This window comes from Salvia miltiorrhiza, chromosome 2, assembly GCF_028751815.1.
Source record: "Salvia miltiorrhiza cultivar Shanhuang (shh) chromosome 2, IMPLAD_Smil_shh, whole genome shotgun sequence".
Lineage (NCBI taxonomy): Eukaryota > Viridiplantae > Streptophyta > Magnoliopsida > Lamiales > Lamiaceae > Salvia > Salvia miltiorrhiza.
The window spans coordinates 28126975-28137322 of NC_080388.1; positions in this window are offsets into that span (position 1 = coordinate 28126975).

The window sequence follows — 10348 nt, forward strand, 5'->3', positions numbered from 1 at the left end:
TAAACGTAATATGTGAACATTATTATGTTCATTTGTTTTCTTACGAAAATATCGACAAACATTAGTATATTCATTTATTTTTTTACGAAAATATCAATGAACATTAGTAATGTTCATTTATTTTTTATGAACATTAGTATGTTTATTAGTATTTTCTACAAACACTGAAATAAGCATTATGTGGATGCCTTATTCACGTAACAGATTCTTCATCAAATTAATATTCCATAAATAAAAGATTTGATTGCCTATATTTATGACAATTAACGAAAATATCAAATCTTCACCAGATGAATCATCACCCTTGGATATACTAAGATCGATGCATAGGATTTGATCTTTGTTCTTCGAATTTTTAATGGTCTCCATAGAACTCTATCCTATATATTTAAATATATATATATATATATATAGGGTGTGGTTCTAGAGAGAACTACATTATTTGTGAGAACGTGAGAACCATCAAATCTAATGCATTCACTATAAAAATTAATGCATTCGCTGTTAAAATTAATGCACTCAAAAAAATAAAAAAAATTGCTCCCTTCAGGATTCGAACCCAGGATCTGCATTCATCCAACAAGATGATACATCCACCGTAGATCTTGATGATCGAATGGCTGAAAATGGTTCTCTGTTCTTTTTTTATTTATGGTTCTTTCTTGAACCTCTCCCTATATATATATATATATAGGGTGCGGTTATAGTGAGAACCACAATTATCGTGAGAACATAAGAACCAAAAAAATTACTGCATCTGCTATACAAACTAATGCATCCGCTATTAAATTTAATGCATCCGAAAAAAATATTTTTTTGCTCCCTTCAGGATTCGAACCCAGCATCTGCATCCATCCACTAAGATGATGCATCCACCGTAGATCTTGATGATCCAATGGCTTAAAATGGTTCTCTGTTCTTATTTTATTAGTGGTTCTTATTTGAACCTCTCCCTATATATATATATATATATATATATATATATATATATATATATATATATATTTCTGAACTCTCATATTTTTCACAAAAACAAAAATAAAAAGAAAGGGAAAACTGGGTTTTTGCATGGAGGGAAAAAAGTATAGAATGGACTGGTTTTTTCCTATGTTGTGATTTTACTAAAATATCCCTTCCTAAATATACTCAACAGTTTATTTTGTATTTTTCAGTTTTGATAAGATCCAAAATTTAAGTTCTTTGTTTCCTTATTTTTTATTTTATTTTTTCCGAAAATCATATCAATAACATAATTCAAAATTTATATGATTTTTTCCAAATTTTTTTGATTTATTTGTTTAAAATTTTTATGGGTAAAGTATCAAATAAGCCCCTGACATAGTAGCCCTTATCACGTTTACCTCCCTATAGTCCAAGTTGGGCCAATTAAACCCTCATAGTACCTAAAATTGAATAAGTGAGCCCTCGCCTCTAACGACCATATAACGCCGTCTGACCAGGGCTGACCAGGGCGCCAGAGCAGATCGCATAGCAGAGCACAACAAAGCGCATGAGTCAGCTCTGACGCCCTTGGTCAGCTATGCGCTCTGCTCTGCTTTGCTATGCACTCTGCTCTGCTATGCTTTGTGCTCTGCTCTGCTCTATTATGCGCTTTGTTGTGCTCTGCTCTGGCGCCCTGGTTAGCCCTGGTCGGACGACGTTATATGGTCGTTAGAGGCGAGGGCTCACTTATTCGATTTTAGGTACTATGAGGGTTTAATTGGCCCAACTTGGACTATAGGGAGGTAAACGTGATAAGAGCTACTATGTCAGGGGCTTATTTGATACTTAACCCAATTTTTATTACTGATTTGTTACCACTAATTTTGGGTTTCTTATTAAAATAATCCTTGATTTGTTTCTAGATATTTCTTTTTTCAAATAATATATTATTTTTTTATCGAAAATTATACTCCCTCCGTCCATGATTCAGTGCCTTGTTTGGCCTTTAAAAAGTGTCCACAATTGAATGCCCTGTTTTACTTTTTGTACCCTTTTACCCTCCCTCTTTATTTAAAATTGCTACCCTTTGCCATTCATTACCCCACCCCTTTTTTAAAATCAGTTAATTAAAGCTTGATTAACACCTAATTATATTACTCTCTCTCTATTTTACTACCTCGGTCGGATATCTCATTAAGTATTCTACCCTATCCTTTATTCTCTCCATTCTCAGCACCGCTTCCTCTCTCTCCATTCTGAAAACCCTAGAATCATCTCTCTTCCCGATCTTGAGACTCTCGATTCATGAATCCACCTCCATCTAAATCTGATCCATCTTCATAGATGGAAGGCATTTTTATCGATTATCTGGATGGATTTGTGTTGCGGGAGACGATTGTGCCAGAAATTGAATTTCCTCTTCCCGATCTCTCTGAATCGGTTGATTTCGTGCTCAAATCCGAAGCGGTGCCGTGATTGCTGCTGGAATCTGTAGCGGCGTGCCTCCCTCTCTCTGGATCGGAGTCGATTGTGCCTGAAACTGAAACTGGGGCTTATGATTTGTGTGTAGTGCCGTGGTTGCTCCCTCTCACTGGATCGGAGTCGTCGCCACCGGAATCCGAAGCGGCGCCATGGATGCTGCCGGGAATCGAGGCGGCCTCCCTCCCTCGCTCTGAATCGGAGCAGATTTTGCCTCCTTACGAAGGCAGACCATGGTTGCTACCGGAAACTGAGTCGGCGCCCCTCCCTCTCTCTGACTCGCCGGAACCTCTCTCTGAACCGCCGGAATACGATTCTGATGGCTTCCATCTCTCTGAACAAATCAGAAGAGAGAAGGAAAAGGCCAAGCGAATTGCAGCCCTCCGAGAATCTTTCAGATGCGATCGGGAAGAGGCACAACGAATCGCCGAGATCAAAGAGTCTTTCAGATGCGATCAGGAAAAGGCCGAGCGATTAAGGTGATTTCGTTCTGTGATTGTTGTTTTCTTTGGTGGGGATTGGCTGGTGATGCCTTGTTATTCTATGTTGTTGTGCTTTGGTGGGGATTGGCTGGTGATGCCTTCTTATCTGTGTATCTATGATGTGTAATTGTTGTGGCAATTTGTGTATCTTTGTCGTATTGGTGTTGTCTTTGGTGGGGATTTGCTGCCGAATGTCTGTTTGTGGTGACAATTGTGCATCTAAGGTGCCAATTTGTGTATCTCTGGTGCCAATTGTGTATTTCTCTAGTCTGTATAAGTAAGCTGACCCTGTGATGACTTTATAGTCTTAGGGTTGTTTGTATTCAGCCATCACTTCAGTCTTGGAGGTTGAATATAAACAAAACTCTGCAGTCAATGATGCTAAATAAATGGCAGAGACTAACATGCTTACAAAAAATGATTTACATTACAAACACATCAAAAGATTGTGAAGGAATATTAAATTGAATTAACGTTCCGCTTTGCCCGATGATCGTTTCTTGGTTATTATTAATTTATCATACAACGATTAATCTTAAACATGCTCCTATGAATTTAACAGCTGCACATATGTGTTAGAAATTACTTACTTGTGAAGCGGATGCAGAGGTCGTTGATGATCGTGTCGAAAGACTCCAGTTCTGATATTCTCGACTGTATCCCGCTCAGCTTTCACCGTTGGATGGACAACGAGCTATGAAAGTCCCAAGCTAGAAATCACCCTACACGTTTCCTGCGCCTCCTTAGCTCTCAAAAACCCTAATAATTATCAGTGTCTATTTCCTGAGAGCTGACAGCTGCATTTTATAATAAAACACAGAGAGGGGGCGCCAGTTTTAGGGTATGGGCGATTTCTAGCCCTTCTTGGGCTAGGAGACATTGGGCCAGTCCAGGGACCAGATACAAGGAATAAAGATGGGCCTCAAATAAATTAATTTATCTATGGTCAGCCCAGACCATAATTAATTTATAAATATCAGTTCATTCCACTAGAGAACCGATATTGACTTACCCCTTTATTGCCGGCATTTGAGTCGGGGCTTGTATTTAGACTTATTAAATCCTCGTATTTAAAATATCCGACATCCATTAATTAATTAGAGCTCTGACAGCTTAAATTAATTAATCTCTTTGTAATCCTTAAGCAGTACCACTCAAACTTTATTATTGCGCCTGAACTTAATCAACCTGCGGGGTTTAGCGCAATAAACATTATTGAGCTCCTTAAGGGGATGTCATTATCCTATACGGATACGAGTACTAATACAGATAATCAAATATCATATATTAACCGCTATCACCCAAGATGCAGAGTACTCAAGTTACTATATAACTCTCACTCATAGCAAATCAAAGTGATAAACGAATCAACATATATATCTGAAATCTTATTAGTATTAAGATCATATAAGTTACCGAGATCTTGATTCTTCACTTAAGTCAGATAGAAGAATACATCTCACTGTGGTCCTATCAATACGTTATGATGTACCAGTATAGATAAGTAGTCAAGACAAACTACTTCAATCTATACCGCAGCCTAAACCAATAACTTGTCCTAGAGTCAAGACAAACAGTTTCTGATAGCAGGCATTAATAAAAAGAAAAAGTACCAGCTGACCTCTTTTATCAGGCAACATTTAATCACTTCCTTAGTAACAGCTGTGATTGGCTTCACTTCCATGGTACCTTTCATTCTGTTTTTTGAATTCCGTTGTGCTGCTTCCATGGTTGTGAAAGGAAAGATGCCAAACTTTCCATCAAAGATTATTCTGCCATCTAGGCCAAATATTGGTCGGACAACGACACACATAAACATAATCTTTTCAATGTACCTCTTTGATTTGCATGTCCGATATGGTTCCCCTTCATCCGGCGGGAGGTAATACCTATCATTGGTTTTGGTACCGTAAAACCACTTCTCATCGATGTGAATGGTGTTGTACATACTTTGAAACTTTATAAAACCATCTTCAGTTATTGAACTAAGCTGATTTAGGCTCCACCTCACTCTTGACAGCCTATTATGTGGGGTAAGAAAGGGTTTTATAGCATTTGTGCGTGGTTTAAGCTTTTTCTCCTTCACCCACTTGTGAATCAAAGATTTAGACACACCTAGGTTTGTAGACATGACTCTTATTGATGACCTTTGAAGCATAGAAAGATTCTTGACTTTTTCAACATCTACAAGCATCTTATTTTTGTATGAACAACCTTTTCTAATGGATTTTACCTGTACAGGTACACCACAAGCTCTTTGCTTTGACACTTGGCTCCAAATCCTCCAAATTGTCTTCAAATCCACTTTGAAGAGAAGAGTTGCCTCTTTTTTGGCACCAAATTCAAGCTTCTCTCTAAGGCTATGCTCAAGAAGCCACTATGCTAACTTATTTCTTTCATCATCTTCGATTCTAGCTCTGTGTATGGCCATTTTTTATTTGTTTTGATAGAATTGAATGTTGTTTCAATTTATGGTTGTATTTATAGGCTGCCTCTTTAAGGTGAAGTGTACCTTTTTTCCCTCCAAACTTTTGGAGGGAGCATTTTCGCTGCCATCTAGGCCAAAAAAACTATACTGTCAGCTTTTGTGTTTGGAATGAAAATTTATTTTGCCTCCATTTTGTACTCTAGCTTTTATTGTGAAGTTGTGTATGCTTTTTCGATTAATTGAAATAAGGCAACAAGTGTATCTCAATTAAAAAAATGGGAAAAAATAAATTGCAGAAAAATTTAGCCAAAAAAACGAAATTTAAGGCAAAATGGGGCCAAAAAAACAAAATTTAATAAACTGAAAATTTTAAATTAAAAAAATAAACTCAAATGGTGCTAAAAATAAATTCATAAATTAAAAACACTCTTTTAACACAAAATTAGTAAAAGTCATCTAATCTTTTAATCACTACCCTTATACTTTATCCACATCACCTTTTTCAGCTTTTCTTAGACTCCGTGCCCACACCCAAATGGGGCACTGAATCATGGACGGAGGGAGTATTTTTTTTTTCAAAAATTATGTTAAATTTTTTATAAAATTAATTTATTGTTTTGGAAATTATGTTATTTTTATTTATTTCCACTAATTTGGATATTCTTCTAAAAATAATCCTAGATTTGTTTCCACTAATTTAGAGATTCTCATTCTCCAAAAAATAATCCTAGATTTGATTCCATTAATTTAGAGATTCTGCTAAAATAATCCTAGATTTGTTTCCACATATATATTTTATTTTTTCGATTATTATTTCTTATTTTTCAAATTTTATGTTAATTTTATTTGTTTCCACTAATTTATTTTCAAATAATTAAAAAAAACATTTCGACGTTGATTTAAAAAAAATCGAAATACAAAAAGATTCTCCTAAAATAATCCTAGATTTGTTTCCACATATATTTTATTTTTCGATTATTATTTTTTATTTTTTGAATTTGATGTTAATTTTATTTGTTTCCACTAATTTATTTTCCAATAATTAAAAAAATATTTCGAAGATGATTTTAACAAAATTGAAATACAAGAAAAAGGTTTTTGGGAAATTTGAACCTGAGACCTCAATAATATGTGAGTGATTCTTTACCACCTTGTCCAGTAGTGTCAACCGCAGTAGTCAATGGTTAGAAATAAAAATAAAATGAATCATACGATGGGACATCGAAAAATAAAATAACATATACTTGAATCAAATGTATTATTATAAAGAGGTAAACACGATATAATAATAAGAAAATTGAACTAGTGTGAGTAATGAAGTCGAAATAATTATAGTCAATAAAATACAGTTGAATGATATAATAGAAAACATTAGTGAAGTTGAAAAAAAAAATTGTGAATACAATGGGACATCGCTCTGAAAACTATATAACATATACTTGACGACAATGTATTATAATATAGTATTGAAGTCGATTTGATAATAATAAAATGAACTACTATAGTGTAAATAATGAAGTCGAAATAATTATACACAATGAAATAAAGTTTAATTAGTTAATTGAAATAAATTAGTAAATTTGAAAAAAAAAATCATACGATTGGATTTTGCTCGGAAAACTACATAACATATACTTGAAGACAATGTATTATAATATAGTGTTGAAGTCGAAATAATTAAACTCAACGTTCATCAAATTTAATTATATAATTGAAATAAGGGTTAAGTATCAATTTCCCCTCTATCGATGGCGTCCCTATCGCGTATAGCACCCTATAGTCAGGGTAAGTGCTGCTTACTACCTCAACGTGGCAAAATCGAAGCAAATTTCCCCCCGCTACTTAACGAACGTTAACGCCGTTAGAACAAAATATTTTTTCTTCTCTCTCTCTCTCAATTCCGGCCAAATCTCTCTGCGACGCCGGAATCAAACCCAAACTCAACTGCAGCATGTAGTTTCCGGCCATATCTCCCTCCACCCTCCACCTCTTTGTCGCTGCCTCAATTTAATAACACCGACACACACATCCTCGCAAACTCACCTATGTTCTCAATATTTGTGAAATCACAGCAAAAAAAAAATCAGATCTCCTTCTCAGTTTTGCACCTCCCGTGGATGCTCCAGCGTAGCCTCCATCATCTGCTTCAGCCGGAGAGTAGCAGCAAAATCCATACGTCGCTGTCGCGCGTTCTCTCCCTCTCTGAGCCGACACTTGCAGCCCTTATTCACCACCACGAACCATCGCGCGGTCCATCTGCGGTTTCGCACATGTTCTCCACCAACCCCCTCATTCTACCGCTTCAAATCAAATTAATTTGCCAATCAAAGGCCCGTAAAACAGAGCGAATAATGTCTCATCATCCTCTCATCTTGGTGGTGAAAATTTTCTGGCCAAACTCAACTGTAGCATGTGTGTTTGAGGGAGGAAGGAGGTGGCGAATTTCGAGGGTTTCCGGGGCGGGAGAGGAGGGGAGAAGCTGCTGGGTTTGGAGCTGGAAGAGAAGAGGGCTTTGATTGCGACGGAGGCAGAGGATGGGAGGCGGGAGAAGAAGGGGGTGTTGGAGGAGGAGTTATCGACGACGGTCGACGGTCCTACACCGGAGGAATGCCGCGGCGGCAAATTTAGAGGAGGGGACGGACGGATTTTCAGAGAGAGAGAGAGATAGGCCCCACCATAATTAAAAATAAAAAAAATATTTTTTTTTCTAATGGCGTTAACGTCCATTAAGTAGCGGGGGGGGGGGGGGATTTGCTTCGATTTTGCCACGTTGAGGTGGTAAGCAGCACTTACCTTGACTATAGGGTGCTATACGCGATAGGGACGCCATCGATAGGGGAAAAATTGGTACTTAACCCTTGAAATAAATTAGTGAAGTTGAAAACAAAAATAAAGTATACTCAATCATACGTAGGGATTTTGCTCGGAAACTGTATAACAAATACTTGAAGACAATGTATTATAATAAAGTATTGCAATCGATATGATAATAAGAATAATTCTACTCAATTAAATAAAGTTGAATTAATTAATGAAATAAATTAGTGAATTTGAAAAAAAAAATTGAAATAAAATGAATCATACGATGGGATTTTGCTCGGAAAACTATATAACATATACTTTATTTGAATGTATTATAATAAATTATTGTAATCGATATGATAATAGCAAAATGAACTACTATTGTGTGAGTAACGAAGTCGAAATAATTATACTCAATGAAATAAAGTTGAATTAATTAATTGAAATAAATTAGTGAATTTGAAAAAAAATTTAATAAATTGAATCACACGATGGGATTTTGCTCGGAACATATACGTTATTTGAATGTATTATAATAAAGTATTATAATCGATATGATAATAACAAAATGAACTACTATTGCGTGAGTAACGAAGTCGAAATAATTACACTCAATGAAATAAAGTTGAATTAATTAATTGAAATAAATTGGTGAATTTAAAAGAAAAAAAAATGGTGAATACGATGGGACATCGCTCGGAAAACTATATAACATATACTTGAAGACAATGTATTATAATATAGTATTCAATGTATTATAATATAGTATTGAAGTCAATTTGATAATAAGAAAATGAACTACTATAGTGTAAATAATGAAGTCGAAATAATTATACTCAATAAAATAAATTTGAATTAATTATTTGAAATAAATTCGTGAATTTGAAAAAAAAATGGTGAATACAATGGGACATTCGCTCGAAAAACTATATAACATATACTTGAAGACAATGTATTATAATATAGTATTGTAGTCGATTTGATAATAACAAAATGAACTGCTATAGTTTAAATAATGAAGTCGAAATAATTATACTCAATGAAATAAGTTTTAATTAATTAATTGAAATAAATTAGTGAATTTGAAAAAAAAAATGAATCATTGAGTATAATTATTTCAACTTCGTTACTCACACAATAGTAGTTTATTTTCTTATCATCAAATCGATTACAACACTTTATTATAATACATTGTCTTTGTAATACCCCGTTTTTCCCTAGCTAAGTTTAGAGTAATTTTGAACTTAGAAGTTAAGATGATTCGCACTGGATAAAGAAAATAATTTATTTTAAAATTCCAACAAAATAGTTTACAAAGAGCTTTTATAAAATTTTATTATTTAAATTCTTATACATTGCATATTTATTTAAATTGAGTATTTAAGCATACACGAGCTATTTATTGAGCTAAACCCTGAAAGATTATTCCAGTTCTAATAATCCAAAGCACAAATATTTAATTTGTCAAATCATTTCCTCAATTTCCTCTCACTCAACCCTTACCATCACCTCCTTACTTTCCACCCACTATAAAAAAAGAGGCGTATAATTAAAGAAAAAGGCGCATAAATTAAAATGTTAATATAAGCAAAGTGTTAGCTAAATCCTTCGACCGCATATTCCTTGGAGCAAGTTCAGAGTCTATCGAGCAAGACAGATGAACTAGAACCCAAGTACAAATGATGGTACAATCATCTCTGTAAGGATTTGTTCCTAACACATATTATTCTCATTCTTGACATTTTGTGACAAACAAATATTAGTATGAGATGTAGATGAATATGAAATAACATATATTAAAGTAAAGAAATGGATATGAGATGCAGAAAATATGAAATTTGAATATATTTAATACACATTTTAAAATGTGAATAGTTTGCAACTGCCCAACATAAATACCTCAAAAAAGCTCCTTTTTTTTTGATGAAATTACATTATAAATAATACAAACCACCTAGTGGTTATTATGGACGAGAGTATTCGAACCTGTGACCTCTTGGACAACAGACAACCACCTCAACCACTAGGTCATCCCAAGGTGACAAACAAAAAAAAAAGCTCTCTTTTGTTTTACTTATATGTAGATCACCTACACTGTACTACTCATGCTAGAAAGAAACACTGCGTTTCAAAAGTACGGAGGAAATATTTTTTTATCCCAATTTGAGGTGGATTCGTGTAAGATCGTTATGTTAATAGCAGCTAGTTTTGCTTC